The sequence below is a fragment of the Sceloporus undulatus genome, chromosome 2, assembly GCF_019175285.1.
Source record: "Sceloporus undulatus isolate JIND9_A2432 ecotype Alabama chromosome 2, SceUnd_v1.1, whole genome shotgun sequence".
Taxonomy (NCBI): domain Eukaryota; kingdom Metazoa; phylum Chordata; class Lepidosauria; order Squamata; family Phrynosomatidae; genus Sceloporus; species Sceloporus undulatus.
The window spans coordinates 226,568,962-226,586,943 of record NC_056523.1 but is presented as its reverse complement, the minus strand read 5'-3'; the positions used below and the strand labels follow the sequence as shown (position 1 = coordinate 226,586,943).

The 17,982-nt window shown below is 42.2% G+C and overlaps 1 protein-coding gene across 32 annotated transcripts in view; it reads right to left on the bottom strand.

Annotated features, from left to right (window-relative positions):
• ADGRL3 (adhesion G protein-coupled receptor L3) overlaps positions 1 to 17,982 on the bottom strand; it is a 459,475-nt gene that overhangs the window by 395,738 nt on the left and 45,755 nt on the right. The window lies entirely within an intron of this gene.

Genomic DNA, 17,982 nt, shown 5'->3' with positions numbered 1-17,982 from the left:
GAAACATTCCCTGGTGAAAGGGAAAAGTATAATGAGTCTTGGAAACACTGATCCCCTCTACTCTCTCATCCATCCAGCCTTAAGAGTGAGCACAAAGAGCTATGTCTGCTGGAATTTTGTAAGTTTTTGACAGTGTTTTTCTTTACTTCATCCTTTAGATCCTTTGCTAAATGCCCATGAGTTTTACCCTCGACCTATCCATGAGTGATATCAAAATCCATAATTTTGGCCCCAAAACTTGCCCTCGACTTATACATGAAGTCAACTTATAGTCAAGTATATACGGTAACTGCTACTTCAGCCTTCTTAGAATGATAATTCACCAGAAGTATAAATCTCTCATTCTCATTAAGGCTATAGGAACAACTCACATACACTGTGTTTCTCCCGCTATCACCAACCATTATCTAATACATTTTATCACACAACAGCTCTAGTGAAAACTCCCTTGTTTTCACAGAAAAGATCTCTAAACATATTCTCAGAAAAGATATTTGGGTTATACACAGTTTTTATATCCACAGTGTGAGCAGATAACTGGCCATAATAAATTCTCTGGTCATAATAATGCAAACAGCCCCAGGAATACTGTCAGGTATGTAACTAGATCTATCAGTCTCCAAGGGAACAGGCTCACTGAACAGACTCCCCATACCTGGAGAAATAAAAGCAGCCAATAAATGAAAACATTACCAGGTACCAATCTTCCCACAACAAATAAGTCAAATTCCCTCAACCGTCAGATCACCTATGGTCCTGTCTAGCAAACATCAAATCATGAATATGCCCTGCAGGATGATTAGGATGAGAAATTGAGACTGGCTAGTATTTTCATAGACAGCATTAATTCCCATGTTGCTGCACTCAAGTGGTCATTGGTATGGATGCCAGTATTTTACAGCCCCAGTCAGAGAAAAGATAACATAGCCTCTGACATGTCTTTCATCAGTTTAGGCATATCAGGCAGTAAGAAGACATCCGCATAATCTCAATTCTCTCTTAATAAATCACTACTAAACCTATGCATGTGCAATTAAAGGATTTCATTATGGAAAGGCCAACTCCAAACATTTTGCTCCCTGAAGCAATGAACAGATATCCCTATCTTTCACATTTCCATGACTCTTGTATTGACTGTTGGAGAAATAGAAATAGTACAGAAGTGATCTGGAAACCATACACATTTAGACACAAGTATCATATTTTCATTCATACTGCATTGCATTTATCTTACTACCCACTTCCAAAACATGAGGCTCTGCAGATTCCCTTGCCCTAATTCCTACTTACATGAAACATGCAGGGGTAGCTGTGTTGGCCATTTAACAAATGCAAACAAAAATCCATACTTTCATTGGCCAACCAAAATGCACAATATACTTGTTGCAAGCTTTCAAAGCTCCATAGACTTCTTTATCAGGTAAGATGTTACAAACCAAACAGGAGGGAAAAATGCCTAATATACCATCTTTACTAAGGACTGAAACAACATTCATTCATTCATTCATTCATTTATTAGAGTACTTATACCCTGCCTTTCTGCCCTAAAGGCTATCAGAACGGCTTACAGTTATTATTTTTAATTAGGAGGTTCCCTGCCCTCAGGCTTACAATCTAAAAATGCAGACATCTGACTAACATCTCCAATTGTTTTTTCCCTCCTGTTTGGTTTGTAACATCTTGCCTTATGAAGAAGCCCATAGAGCTTTGAAAGCTAGCAACAAGTATATATTGTGCATTTCAGTTGGCCAATAGGTATCACTGATGGATTTTTCCTACTTACATGGTTAGGGATGCTATGCTGGATATGCTACTTTTGAGGTCTGCAGTGATCCTAAATGTCAGAGGATAGGATCCGATATGAAATTTCTAAGGTGACAGGTACAGGCCCTCATATTCTTTCTACAAATTTCCAAGACAGTGCCTCCCTTCTCCCCTAACTTCCAAAAAATGTGAATAAGTATAGCTGTAGACAGGAGAACTGTAGGGATACTCTACACATGTTCAGAAGCAGTATCTTACACAATTTTTCCTATTACAAAGAGCTCATGGGGTCAAGCCCTCTTGAAAATAATGCCCTGCTGATTCTCTTTCAACCTGGATAGACCCTAGGGAATAGACAGGCTTATGCTAGTGAAAGGTGGTTAAAAGCTAAACATTAAAAGCTAAAAAAAAAAAAACCCACAACTAAAAACAAACTGAAGACTAAAACTAAACCAACCTTACCTGTCCTGAGTGCCCTCAGAACCCCCTCTACTTTCTGGGGTTTATCCAGGCTGTGAGGATCCTCATGCAAGGGGGGAATTTCTGCCCAAATTTCCCAGCAGACCGCACACAAACTCAAATATTTCAATTTTCCCCTGCAGTCTTATTTTCTGTAGTCCCGCTCACAAGGGCAATAAGCAGTACTAGAGGGTTAAGGTGGTGGATTCTTGAATGTATCTAACTAGCCCAGTCTTCCATGTACCCACTCTTATCCTAACTGTATAATTAAAAGGGGAAGAGGAGAAGGAATGAGATAAACTGCAGAATGGCTGAGGAAGGGTGAGAGAAGCCAAGGTAGAAAGAAGAGGAGGGGATAGGTTTGAAGAAAACATTTCCCCAAAAGAACTGCAAAGAGGTTTATTGCAGCTAGGCTTGTCCTAGAAAACTGGGGAAATCGTAGATTGGCGGGTCTAAAAATGTCCTGGTCAGCTGGGCATGTTTGAAGCAGCAGATCCTGGGTTCCTCCTTTGTTCCCAGCTGCATTTTGTCAGACACATCTGTCTCCAGTCCTTGTACTGAAACTAAGTCTACCCTCCCTGTAACTGTATCTTGTTTTGTTCTTGTAACCGCTTGGATTCCAAGTGATTAAGCAGAATATAAATTATTATTATTATTATTATTATTATTATTACTACTCCCCTCCTTTTAGTCTTCTCTGCAGGGACAGAGAGCAAGACAATGAAAAGAAAAGCCAGGTGATACAAGAAAGCCCTTTTAACACTTGAAGCTCTTTGGCTACTCTTGCCAGCAATAGAACAGGGATCAGCTGGAAGGGCCCCCAACAATCACAGCTTTAAATTTTTGATGGGCGGGGAGGCTGAGGGGGTCTGTTTTTTGGCCTTCTCTCTCTCTCTCTCCAGATGGACTTTCTGGAGATGGGGAGGGGTTTTAAAAAATGAATAAAGGCAGGTTTAATTTTAGGCAGAGCTCAGCTGAGACAGGAGGGTTGAGTGAGGGGAAGAAGGAGAAGAAGAAAAAGGAGAACAAGAAAAAGAAGAACAAGAAAAGAGTTGTAATTGCAAAATACAGTATCCACTTTTCTGCACATTATAAGTAAATATATTGTGTTGTCTCCAATTCATATGGCTTAATGTATGGGATGGTGGTTTTGATTTTGGACGGGGAGTATCAACCAGGGAAGGGGAGTGGAGCTGGCAGGAAGCACACAGGGACTTAAGGGGAGGGGGATCCTGAAAACACTTAATCCTTGAGGAGAGGAGGTAGACAAAAATGGATGCTTCAGGATCTGGTCCGTGACACTGTCTTGCCTTCCTCCCTCCAGAATGAACAAATGACTAAATATACCAATCCTAAATAGGTCTACTCTGAAGCAAAATTTATTGGGTTTGATAGGAGTTACTCTATGTGCACACACCAAGTGACTCCTGCTAATCTAGCAGTAAGAGAAGAATCCTTTAATCAAGCCTAGATATGTCTACTTTAAGGGAAATGTTACTACTTTCAATCAGGATTACTTCCAAAGTGAATGTGCTCCACTTATTCAACTCAATGGACTTGCTTCTGAGTAGCCACCACTGGATTATACCTTGAGGAAGAGGACTAATGAAAATGTCATTAATAGTTTCAGTCACCTTTCAGGTTTTACAGATTTTAGTCATGGACATGATGGTAAGAGTTCAAATGCCTGCATATTAATATAAAATGTTCCTTTGTTAAATGTCATGTTCTGTTAATTACAAAGGGGAAGCATGGGGGAGATTCTTAAAATGCATCTGTGAACTCAATTTTCCAAAGGGTTTTTATATTTGTTTGTTTGTTTGATTAATTTTTGCACTACATTTGGAAAAGAGGGGTGCATCATGCTGCATGAGTAAATTTCCAAAACAGCAAATGTATTAGTCACATGTATCAAAAGCAAACTGTAAAATTCCCCATTTGAGCATTAAAAAAAAAAAAACACTGGGCAGGTCACACTCTCTCAACTTCAGAGGCAACAGCAAACCCCTTCTGAAGAAACTTGCCAAGAAAACCTTATGATAGGTTTGCCTTAGGGTCATCGTAAGTCAAAAATTACTTGGATGCACAAAACAACAACAAAGGTAGGTTTGGTGAGAGGTCACATGATAAATTCCATGACCAAGCAGAGAAGTCCCGCACTTCAAACATTGGTCTGTACTGTTTCTGTCAGATCAGTTGTAACTCTTAAAACGATCTGAAGGATAAACATAGTGGAATAAATAAAGCAATCATTAATGTGCTGAATTTGCATAATTATAATGTACATTGTTTACATAATTAGAATACAATCCTCTCTCCATTTTCACAAACTTTGAGTCCACAGTCTCGGTCCTTCACAGATTGGCAAGTGGGGAGGGTTAAAATGGCGCATGCCCATGGAACATGTGCTCATGAACACCAGTGGGGCAGGAAAATGTGCGAATTTCCATTTTCCTGGGGGGGGGGTCCGGAATAAAGCCCCCGTGAAAATGGAGGGACAACTGTATTTTCATAGTTTGCAAGTTAAGTTACCTAGATTTTAAGAAGTGGAATATCTTTCAGAAGTGGAAGAACAGGCTGCTTACCTGTAACTGTGGTTCTTCAAGTGGTCATTTGTGCCCTTACAGATTAGGGTTTTACACCTGCTCTTTCAGAGGTTCAAAAGCTGAGTAGACTGGCAGGATTCAACCATCCTGGGAGCCTGAGATAACAGCCCTTGCACAGGTGTAATAGGTGGGCAAAACAAGGCTGTCTCAGTCAGTATGGAGCCACAAGGATCGCATTTGGCCTGTCCTCCAATAGCTTGACCACTACCCTCATCACTAGTGAAAGTGGGAGAAAGATGAAACGGAGCAACCAATCAAGGAAAGCATCCCCGAGAGTTCTGGTCTGTGCCTACTCTGGTGCAGAAAAGTGGGCACTTCGCATTCTCTGGAGAGGCTAAGAGGTCTACTTGAGGACTCCTCCAACGAGAAGTGATGAATCTGAATGCCTTGGGTGACAGAGTCCACTTGTGTCAGAGAGTCCTGTCATGGCTCAGAGAGTCCGCTAAGATGTTGTCCTTTCCTGCCAGATGGACTGCTACAGGATGGATGAAGCGGATGTTGCACCATCTCCACAGTTGCACTGCGGGATGGACAAGAGGCCAAGAATGAGTGCCGCCTTATTTGTTAATGTAACAGATAACGATGGTATTGTCTGTGACAATTTGGACCACCTTGTGATTGAGGTAGTTCTCGAAAGTTCTGAAAGCCCTGATGACAGCCAGCAGTTCTAGGGCACTGATGTGCATCTGAGCCTTGGTGGGAACCCACTGGCCCTGAACATGGGGACCTGCCATGGTGACCATCCTTGAGAGCTGTGGGAAATGGAATAGCATCCCTCCCAGAACTTTCCAAGGGATGGTCCATCAATGGAGCAAGCCCCATAGTTGTGCTGGAAGGGTTAAGCTCTTGGACTGTCAGTTAGAGAGGTGGTTGAACACCGACAGGAACCAGTTCTGTAGAAGCCTGAATTTCATGCACGTCAAGTAGGCTCCAGCTGTGCTCAATGCCATTTGGCTTCGTTGGCTAAGAAGCCGAAGACACCTCTTGTAAGGAGGGAGAGGAGACAGCAAGGGTCGCTACCGAAGGGGTAGAATTCATAGCGGCTCGAGGTGATACCAAGGCCAACGGTACTGAGGCTGTTGGTACTGAGGCTGTCGGTGTTGACGAAGGTTGTGTAATCCTCAAAATCTTCAGTATCCTTGATAATTTTGATATGGGAACAAGAGGACTGCTCCCAACAAAAAACTTTGAGACAGTGAGCCCTATTCCAAAGAGTCTGCATTGTAAAAGAATGGCAGACTGAACAGCACTCGACAACGTGGCTCTTTCCCAGACAAAAAAGACACTGAGAGTGTCCATCTGTGAGTACTATTGTACTTTATAACTAGAGGAGACATAAAATTTAAAAAGAGAAGTAGATGGCATAAGAGGCAGAAAAAGAGAGTGCCCAGTTACTCTTGGAAGCAGACAAAAGAGAACTGAAGGTGGAGCTAGATTGGTGGGATTGGGCATGCTCAGTACACAGGAATGAGTGGGGTTACCAATCTGCTCAGCTTTCAAACTTCTGAAGAGTCTCCGCGCAGACAGAAAAACCCTAATGTGTGAGTCACTGAGACCACAACGAAAAATCCTAGTCACAGCTCACCCTTAATAATATAAAAATATTACAGGTAGGGTGTCCCTTATCTGAAATCTGCCCCCCCCCCCGCAAAAAAAATCATGGATAGTTGAGATAGTGACACCTATACTTTCTGATGATTCAACGTGCACAAACCGTGTTTCATAATTATTAAAAATACTGTATAAAACTGCCTTCAGATTGTGTGTGTAAGGTGGATATAAACATAAATGAATTTGGTGTTTAAAATTAGATCCCATCTCTATGATATCTTAGATATTCCAAAATCCAAAATAAGTCCAAACTCCAAAGCACTTCTGAGCTCAAGAATTTTGAATAAGGGAGACTCAACCTGTAGTACATTATACTGTAATACAAAATAGTGATTAGTCCATAATATAATCAATAAAAGGAGAGAATTTACTGAAGATAGTACCCCTTTGCCATAAAAACTTCAATCACTTTCCTTTCATACATCCCCATTCCATACAGAGGCTGTATCTATACAGCAGAAACAATGCAGATTTATACTACTTTAACTGCCATAGCTCAATGCTGTGACATTCTGGGATTTGTAATTTGTTGTGCCACCAGAGCTCTCTGCCAGAGTCGGCTAAACATCTCTCAAAACTACAAATCCAGAATTCCATGTCATTAAGCCATGGCAGTTACAATGGTGTCAAACTGGATTATTTCTGCAGTGCAGATCAAACCAAACATTCTAAAAAGGCCCGCATTTCTGCTAATCAAACAAATCATTCTCTCCATCCCCATTCTTTTCCAAAACATTTTTTTCTGTTCTTTTTTAATTCTTTCCCAGACAGCTATTCCTCTTTTCCAAAACCAGCTATCAGAGGCCCCATACAGACAGGCCAAAATAAAGCTGCTTCGGGTCACTTTGGAGGTATGATGTTTCAATGATGCATGCGTACTAAGAGTCTGAAAGCTGCGCCAGTCCTTAGGACTGGATCGTAACTTTGGCTCAGCTTCCAGACTCTTAGGATGCATGCATCATTTAAACAGCATACCTCCAAAGTGACCCAAAGCAGCTTTATTTTGGCCTGTCTTTATGGGGCCACAGATCAGCACCAGAAAGTTCTCTCTCCCTCTCCTTCCTTTTTCCCCCCAAAGAGGACTGGAAGATTAATACACCTGACAATGAAGATATGTCACAGAATCATTGAATCGTAGAGTTGGAAGAGACCACAAGGGCCATCCAGTCCAACCTCCTGCCTGGATGGCCTTTGTGGTCTCTTACAATTCCTTCCATACAATCCTAATACTTCCCAAGGAAGCCTTTCTGTTTCCTGCATGTGGCGGAGGAAGAAGCAAAAGGAGGAAAAAACTAATGAATTCTAGCAAATTATAACAACACAATTCACTAAAGATCATTTTTAACTTCAGCATTAACTAGGGCATATAGAAAGTTTGATGAAATCACTAGGAAAACATAATATAGGAATAAAGTGGTGATTTAATCAACTAACAACAACAACAACAACGTTCATTTATAACACCCTTTTCACCAAATGGAAAAAAAATCAAACATATATAATCAAAACAGATGATAAAACATGAGACTATAAAATACTAAAATACTATAATAATATGCTAATATACAAAAACAACCTCCTTATCAGTCACTACCCATCTCAGCAACCTTAGGCACATTCAGCAACTCGGCAATCTGGCAAATCGAAGAGGAAGGTCTTCAGCCTTTTACAAAAGCGAGTAAGATCCTCCTCCAGCCAGAGGTGCAAAGGAAGACTGTTCCAGAAACACTAAGCCAGATTCTGACAGGCTCGCAGCCTTGATACGTGTTAATGAAACTGCCAATAATCCTTTGACTGTAGAGCTTAAATTCCTAGGTGGTACAACCATGCTAAATGAGCTGCCACACACTGGGGCAGGTTAAAGTACAGGGTCTTATATACCAGGAGATTTAAGACAACCCGATCAGCACTGTTTTGGATTAAAACCAGAGGAATAAAGGAGAGGGACGGTAAACCTGCCAGTAAACTATTACAATAGTCCAGGCATGAAACAACTAAGTCCTGGACAAGCAAATGGGCAGTCTTGATGGTCAAAAACCTATGGATCCCATGTATGTTCAGAAAATAGAAACTATACATGTGTTCGCAGTTGCCCTGATTAATTCCAAGTTCTGCAAAAGAGAAAACAAAAAAACACTAAGACAAGGATGTGGGTCACAGGAGAGTAAATGACCTTTGCATTTTAAACAAAGATTTTCCTGGAGGTTTCCAAAAGAGAAAATTGGCAGAAAATAAAAGGTTAAAGTACTGTTCAGGACAAAAACTACACAATATATGTCAGACTCAGTTCTCACTAAGCTAGTAAACCTGTGGCCTGTTACAGACTGCCAAAATAAAGCTGCTTCGGGTCTCTTTGGAGGTATGCTGTTTAAATGCTGCATGCGTCCTAAGAATCCGGAAGCTGCACCAAAGCTGCACTCCAGCTTAGGAATGGGAGTGTGGCTTTGGCGCGACCTCTGGACTCTTAGGACCCATGCATCATTTAAAGAGCAACCTCCAAAGAGACCCGAAGCAGCTTGATTTTGGCAGTCTGTAACAGGCCAGAGTCTATCCTATCTGAAGGTGGCGCTCACAGAACTGAATGTTCCTATATAGAACAAATCTTCTCTTCATTGAAAATTTGAAGCCAAAGAAGTGATACGTTCAACAAGTGTCCTCTGGGAGCAACAGCAGAAGGTGAGTTTGTGCTTTAGAACAGTGTTTCTCAACTGGGGGCCATATGACCCCCTGGGACACCCCCCCAGGATATTCCGCAGGGGCCACTGGTTAAAACTGTGTAAAAGGGGAGCCACAGCCTGAGACTAGTGAGAACTGAAGAAGATACTGAGAAAAGAAAACAGAAAAGAAAATGGTACACAGAGAAGTAGAGTGAACAGAGAAGTGACTGTGCTTCCCCAGTGGACGGACTGCCCCATAAAAGTAGTCTGCATCTGTATCAAATTTCATTTTATTATTTTTAGATACCCATGGCTGCCTCTGCAAAAAAGAAATTTCGACAATACAGTATTCAGCTGCGTATCTTGGCTACTGATTTATTCCATCACCAAAAGATTACATAATATCGATTGACTCGAAGGCAGCTAATAACAACTGGCTAAAACCTATTTTTTGCCCAACCTGGCTGGCTTCGTTAATGCTAACTTGACAGCTTTCAATCTGCATGGAAACATGAATTATACAAGAACTTCTAACATACAGGTTCATACTTAATGTCTTGATAGCAACTCCAAATCTGCCATCAAACAATGAATAAGAGACACATAGCTACAAAATCACCTGAGCTCAATTGCCAAATATCCCATTAGAAATTATTACAAAATGTTTTGCTCATCCCAATTATCGTATTAAATTAATAATAATACAGGAAAGCTCTTACTCCAGCACAATTCAATTACCATTCAAGCCTTTACCATCTGCTGTACTGGAAAGAAAATATAAGAACTCTGTATTATGAATGCATTGTCCTTGTGCTAATGGGGCAGTAGACAACCCCAACCATATTCTTCTACACTGCTCTTTTTATCATGGGATATGTCTTGCTCTAATTACACACATTATTCAAAACATCCCAGGAAGCATTTTATCTTATTTTTTTAATGCTCACAAACTAGGACACACAAATTACTAATAAGGTCAATAGATTTTGTGCATCTGCCATTGCAACTCATAGGCAGCTGATAAACCACCAGTAGAGAACAGCAATAAAGAACTAGCTAGCTGTGTGAGTTGCAAAGGAGTGGGATTTTCACATGGACTTAGATAAAGCACTTTCATTTATATGCGGGGTTATTCACAATTAGGATTAGCACTACTATTACTAAAAGGGAATTTTAAGAATTTTAAAGAATTTAAAGAATTTTAAATTTTAAGATTTTATTGTATTGCATTTTACGCCACTCTGTTTTATAGGACTCATATATCCTATGTATTTTATGGTAAAATCTGTTACTTTGGCTATGCTGGTCTACGACCCTAATATACTATTGATTGATTGATATGCTCATGAGAAAAGAAGCACAGATAAGCCAAAAGAAATAAGAGTTTTGGCCCAAACATTAAGCCCATAGTACTTAACAAAGGTGAGCAGCAAGTTCATAAAATGGAAAAATAGCAATTAACATAACAATAAAAAACAGAGTTTCACAAGCAATGGCAGGGCAGAATGCTCTCATCCTGTACAGGGAAGTAGATCAATATTTCACAGGAGATCAGGTGGGTATGCTCACCGGAAGAACTCCGTCTTAACTGCCCTTCTGAAGGTTTCCAGGGAGGTGGTAAGAACGGAGCTCTTTCGGGAGACCATTCCACAATCATGGGGCAGCTATACTGAACGCTCTTTGGGAAGTTGAAGTAAATTTAGTTGTTGTTAGCTCTAGCAAATTCTTCCTCATTGTTCTAAGAGTGTGGGGCGGATTATATAGGGAGATGCGTTCCCGTAAGGAACTGAGACCCAGGCCATATAGGGCCTCCAGGGGGATATTCTCCAAGCCACAAGGTGAAAGGTTCAGAGAATTCATATGCTTCCAGTATATTTGACCTCTGGACTGGCTATATTTAATGACTCCTTATGGCAGCCCCTTTTGGCTTTGGTTATCAGGACTACAAGCTTTGAATAAAAAAGTTGGACCAGCTGAAACCTTAGCTCTGTACCTCCTTTCATCTTCTTGGATTACCTATACATGAGCTAGACTGGATGGACTTCCCTGTAGCCAACTCTCTTGGGAGAATCAATCTCTTTGAACACATGCTGCCCATAAGACAGCAATGGTGATTGGCTGGGATCACCCCCAGCAGAAAACAACAGAAGCAGTGGTGTATAGACCTGATATGATGTCTTTAAAAGTATGTTGACACCAAGATCCATGCTGTAAAAAAGAGGATGACAGGATACATCAAGTCCACTAATCATTACCATTTCCTTCTGATCCACACAGGAGCAGATTATACTGCAAGATACTTACTTCCACATACTGCAAAGTACTATGAGGTATTGTAGTTAAAAGATACTTCAACCACCCTGACATTGGTTGGAAACTTCCTAGTGGATAATTTAATGGACAATTTAATTGTCCATAACATGGATGTGGCAACAAGGAGATCAACTATTTCAAATCTGAACCTAACCAACAGGGACGGAAAGGTCCACAAAGTAAAGGCATTCAGACCCTTGGGTTGGAAGTGACCATGTTCTCCTGGAATTTTTTATAGAGAAGAAAGAGGCAGCCAAATGTAATCAGTCATGCACTTGAGCCCAGAAAAGGTAAATCGATAATACAAGAATATCTAGCTACTCTAAATGAAATCATAGAATCATAGAGTTGGAAGAGACCACAAGGGCCATCCAGTCCAACCCCATTCTTCCATGCAGGAACTCTCAGTCAAAGCATCCCCAACAGATGGCCATCCAGCCTCTGTTTAAAAACCTGTAAGGAGGGAGACTCCACCACTCTCCAGGGAAGTGTGTTCCACTGTCAAACAGCTCTTACTGTCAGGAAGTTTCTCCTAATGTTGAGGTGGAATCTCTGTTCCTGTAGTTTGCATCCATTGTTCTGTGTCCTGTTCTCTGGAGCAGCAGAAAACCAGCTTGCTCCCTCCTCAATATGACATCCCTTCAAATATTTAAACAGGGCTATCATATCACCTCTTAACCTTCTCTTCTCCAGACTAAACATCCCCAGCTCCCTGAGTTGTTCCTCATAGGGCATGGTTTCAAGACCCTTCACCATTTTAGTCACTCTCCTTTGGACACGCTCCAGTTTCTCAATGTCCTTTTTGAATTGTGGTGCCCAGAACTGGACACAGTATTCCAGGTGGGGCCTGACCAAAGCAGAATAGAGTGGCACTATTACTTCCCTTGATCTAGACACTATACTTCTATTGATGCAGCCTAAAATCACATTGGCCTTTTTAGCTGCCACATTGTACTGTTGACCCATGTTCAACTTGTGGTCAGATGGCCAGATTGACTACATCCCTGATGGACTACATCCCAGAGTACTAGAAGCTCTCAGGGCCACTGTGGATCATCTTGGAGAACAAGAGAAGTCCCTACAGATTGGAGGAGGGCAAGTGGTAGGCTGAGGCTGATGAATCATGATGGATTTCCAATAGGTCTGGGGGATTTTCCTTTCACGTGGGCAGATGATTCTGTTGAATCACTTGGGAATGGGGAAACAGCCAAGGCAACAAACATGATCATTCCTGAGTATTCTCCCTCATGGAGTGGTGCCACCAGAAATATTTAAACAAATAGCATGGGGACTACAGTGGCACTGGCAGGTGCAAGTCTGGCTGAACATGGAGCAGAGTCAATTTGGCAGTACAAGTAACCAAGAAACTATTCTTTTTTGCCACTATTGCATCTGCAAGTAGTCACACAGCAGAGCTGTTCCAAGATGTCAGAGGTCTGTTACAATAGTGCCCCCAAGACAGAGTAATTCAGATCAACCTTGGATGTCTTGGTTGAAACAGTCTGAGAGGATGTAAGATTAGTCCCTTTATACAGTGGAGCCTTGCCTTACGTGAGGATCTGTTCCGGACCCTTCCCCCCCCCCCCCACGTAAGGCAAATACGTGGGCTTGTGCTTCTGGTGGTACGGAGCACGCACACACCATTCAGTGTATTGCAGCACGGCTTCCACTTTATGGTGCATCCACGTATGGAGCGGGCGCACTATAAGCTTAACTCAGTTTAAAGAACTTCTTTAGACACCTCCTTGGTTTCTTTAAACATCTCCCATTTTTCCTCCTCTTTAGAACTCTTCAGAATTGTGCCTTAGTATTTCACTTTTAAGAAAACTCCCATCCCTCATGAACCTTCTTCTCTATTAGTATCCCTGACCATAGAATTGCTGCCAGTATGCATGTCTGACTATGCTTGGCTTCTCCTTTCCACTGCATAACAAACTCCGGGAGAACATGATCACTCCCACCCCACCCCCATTAACAAGATCTTCACTGTTGGTTAAGATCTAATCTAAAATAACTAATGCCCTTGTTGCGTCTTCCACCTGTTGGACAATTAAATTGTGAGCAAGGCAACTGAGGAATTTGTTGGACCTTAAATTTGACATATAATGCTACTCTTCCCTTCCTGTTTCTCTAAAATCAATTATAACTAGGACGCTGGACAGACGGGCGTTATAGGGCGCCCTCATCATGTGCGAGGGGCGACGCTTCCAGATGCCCCTCGCACGTGACGAGGTCGTCAAAATGGCGGCGCCCTGTACAGATGAGCGCCGCCATTTTGATGCGATGGACGTTTAGCATCCGCAACTCACAGCACCATAATGACATCGCGAGTGCGCCTCTGGCGCACTGCAGCATCATTATGGCTATGAAAGGAAGCTGCGCGGTTTGTCCCCTGCAGCTTCCTCGCGCAGCAAAACAAGGCGCCGGCAGACCGCCCTTTTTGGGCGGTCTGTACCCCGCCTAAATCTTTGCTATGATTCTTTATGATAGCCATATTTAAATACCTGGAGGAATGTTGTGTAGAGAATAGAGTAAGATCAATTTCTGCCTCTCTAAATCATGAACAAATGGATTCAAATGACAAAAATGAAAATAAAAGATTTCACCTAAATATTATAAAAAACTTCTTCACAATAAGAGCTGGACTCCCCTCCATTGGACATCTTTAAGCCAAGGTTATACAGCCATTTTTCAGGCATGCTTTACCCGTGTGCATGGCAGAAGACTGGTCTAGACAGCATTTGTGGTCTTTTCCAACTCTATGGTGCTATGTGATGGAAGAAATTTGTATGAAATAATAATGCAGTTATATGAAATATGTGCAATTGTCTTAGAAGTCTAAAGTTCAAGCACAAGTTTACAAAATTACAGAACTGGAAGGGACCATATGGACCACCTATTTGCATTCTCTAGCCAGGTTTTTTAACTTCATTAACAGAGAATGAAGATGCCAGCCACAGATGCTGGTAAAACGTCAGGAAGAAACTCTTCTAGAACATGGCCACATAGCCCGAAAGAAACACAAAAAACTATGTGAGAAGTGACCTTTAGTTTTGATGCTTTTTGTCCTCAGCTAAATCCCAAAACTATAGCCAACAACAAAAGAAAGGTATTCTAATTCAATTGTTTTTGGGGCAGTATGTAAATGAAATAATCAGAAAAGGGCTAACTATGACAGGAAACCTGCATCACCAAAATTTCTCCAATATATTTTATTGGAGTGTTAATTTATAACTTTTATCATTATCTTTTCCTCTTCTCTTTTTTCTCTTTTTTATCACATATTTTAAAGTCTTAGATTATGAATATTGACCCTTTGTTGTTGTTGTTGTTGTTGTCTGTAGTCTTTTTCACTGAAAAGAAAATTATGGAGACTTTGTAGATGTGATGTCCTATTTAGCCAGAGGACACCTCAACATACTCCTTAAAACTGCTTGCAGAATTTTCCACATCTGCTATTTATTAGTTAAGTAAAAGTAAATTGGAATAAACCTCTAAAAATGGTACAAATATAATTTTATACTGAATAAATAATTGGACCAACTCAAGGGACTGAGCAGCTCAATCAGAAAAAAAAAAGCCTGAAAGGTTCCAAATGTAAGAGAATCTTAAATTGTTAATGAAACTAAGGAGGTAATATATGTAAATTAAATTATATATGCATTTTCCCTTAAACCAGACTTAATCTGCATACATTAATCTGAATTCAATGTTGTAAGGAGCATAGGAAAAGGTAACTCACTTCTTTATTGCTTTCAACTGCAAATGATAATTTACATTCTCTCTTAATACAAAAGGACAGGTTACTTACCTGTAACTGTAGTTCTTCAAGTGGTCATCTGCGAACCCACACAAATGGGTTATTCTGCACCTGCGCAGCATTTCCGCATCCTACTGGAATCAGTAGGGAAGACTTTTTGGTGGTAGTTCCGCCCACCCTCTATATAGAATCATAGAGTTGGAAGAGACGACAAGCTTGCATCCATTGTTCCAGGTCCTGTTCTCTGGAGCAGCTGGAAGTCCCACCCCTTCCCGGCCTCCCAACCAATCAGGGAGGCCACCAGCTGGAAGAAGGGGTGGGACTTCTGACAGCCCTGCACGATAGCCACATGAAGGAAGAAGAGGGGAGGAGAAGGGGAGGTGGCAGCTTACTGATGGTGGCGGCAACCAAATGGAGGAGGCGGTGGCAGCTGGCCAGAGGACGCCTGGCCGCTTGGAGGAGGAAGAAGGGTGAGAATCAACCTGGCGACCCCCAAAGGAGTCGCCACCCCCAGGTTGGGAACCCCTGAGGTAGACCTTGATGGAAGAGCAAGATAACCCCTTCTTGTGGAGTGAGATCAAGAAGTCTACGTGAGAGAGCATGCAGTGTTTAAGGTCAAAATCATGTTGGAGCACATAAGCACAGAAAGCTTTACATTTGCTTTCATAAGAGTGCCTGGTCAAGGGTCTGCAAGCACTGGCTAGAATTTGGGCAATTCTGTCCTGTGCTTGTGGATTCATATCCTCCAGGCTGTCTCCCAGGACATGTGGAGGAGTAGCAGAAACCAGCCCTGTCTAAGCCACCAGGGTGTTATCAGGATGCAATTTGTGTGTTCTCTCCTGATCTTGGACACCTTTTGTATGCAGATATAGGATATAGGAAAGAGTCCATCCATCAGAAAATAAACACACCTCCTTGTGGCTCCCGTCCTGTAGACAAATTCTGTGTCTACTCTGCTGCAGCATAGAGACAGATCTGTTGGTGATCTGGGAAGTGAAGTTATCGACTTGAGGACAACTCCAATGGCAAAAGAGCAAAAGACTGGGATGGAGCTCCCACCTGTACAGATCTGAGATGAATCACTATCAAGAATACCCAGTGCTTGATTAACCGTTTTCACAGTATTAAATGAGGTAAAGACATCTCAGAGATTTTGTCTCAGCCTGGTTGTTGAACATCACATTATGGTGTTACTACCTGAACTTTTTCCCCTTGAGCAGAGTTGGGAAATCTTGGCACAACTTGATGACAGTCATTAATTCCAGCAGATTGGTTTGACTCCTGTTGCAACCAGTGCCCCTGCACTCTGTAATCTTAGAAATAGCCTCTGCACCTCTGAAGAGAGGTACACATCATCAGGTTCTTTTTAAAAAAAGGACCTGCCCGCAAATCTGGGGTGATAAGGCCTCACAATGTTCACCCTTGTCGCTGACTGCATGGCCCTATCTGCTTTCAATATCTGGGCCAATTCTAGGCCCAAATAGTGAGGGTTTTTTCCTCCTCCTCCCTTCCCAGCACTGCCAAAGGAGGAGGAAGGAAAAACCTCATCGTTTGCGCTGGGAACTGGCCCAGGTAGTTTGAAGATGGCACTGGGTGGTGATGGCAGCGTAGGTGGCAGGGACAGGAGTGAGGGCAGCGGACCCAGGAAACTCTGCAGGGATAGTCAGGTAGTGAAGACGATCTATCTGACATCCCTGTAGAGAAAAAGGTATGTGGGGTGGCTCCAGGGCAGGTGCAGGGTCAAGATAGGCAGAGGTCCATTCTTACTTTTGCCCCTAATGTAGACTAGCCCTGAGTGGGGCAGTACACCATGTCAAAGTGACAGTGATCTCCTGGGGTATGTTTGGGGGGGGGGTCTTGGACTTAGTTCTGGATGCCTAAGAGGATCGATAGGACCCAGGGCAATTTGCAGACAGAAGCAGTTGACATGGTTGTTGTAAGAGCGACAGACCTAATGGCCTGCTTGAAGAGAGAAGCCTTGATAAAGAACTCAGAAGATGGTGTGGAATGCCGCCACTTAAAATTGGTGGGGAGCTGCATAGAATCCATGACAAAAAAAATCCCTGCTTTTGGATTTTTATGGAAAGACATATATATAGAAATAAACACAACATAAACAAATACAACAGATTGCACATTTTGTTACTAAGCTTTGGATCAGACCAACTTCTTTCAAGTCATGGGGAACCATCAAAGGTACCTTGCCTACAGAACCCAAATTCTGTTTGCAAGCCCTATTAAATCCAATGGGACTTGTTTCCAAATACAGAAGTACAGGATGGGAATACAGAGACAATTTTAGAAGTTTTCTCATCACATGCACACTTAGGGCCAAAACAGATGACTCTAAAGGGATGGTGTCACGCTGCCCCTTTGAGGGTCTGATTGCGGCAGCAGCAACTGCATGCCATGGCCTCGATCCAATGTTTTTCAGGTTCAAAAAAAGCAGCAAAATGCTTCTCCTTTTGGGGGCAGAAAAAGGGTGCTCTCGCCACTGCTGCAGTGACTTTTCAGCCTTTTGGTGGCACAGCGCATGCAAAGGCCACGCTGCCAAAATACCATGATAGCCGCCACACATGTGGTTAGCTGTGCAGCTTCCCAGAGGTGTGGGGGTGGCATCAGAGCATGCAGCATCTCAATGCCACTGCCACTGCCACCAACCCTGCCCTTACTGCTGATCTGTTTTGCCCCTTAATGAAGCTTATTTCCATAGTGCTATCAATAAACATCATGTCTGAATATCCAAGTAAGCTCCAGCCCTGAGTTTTCAGTGCTGCTGACGACAGGTTGTCTTGGCATTCTCTCATTCAGA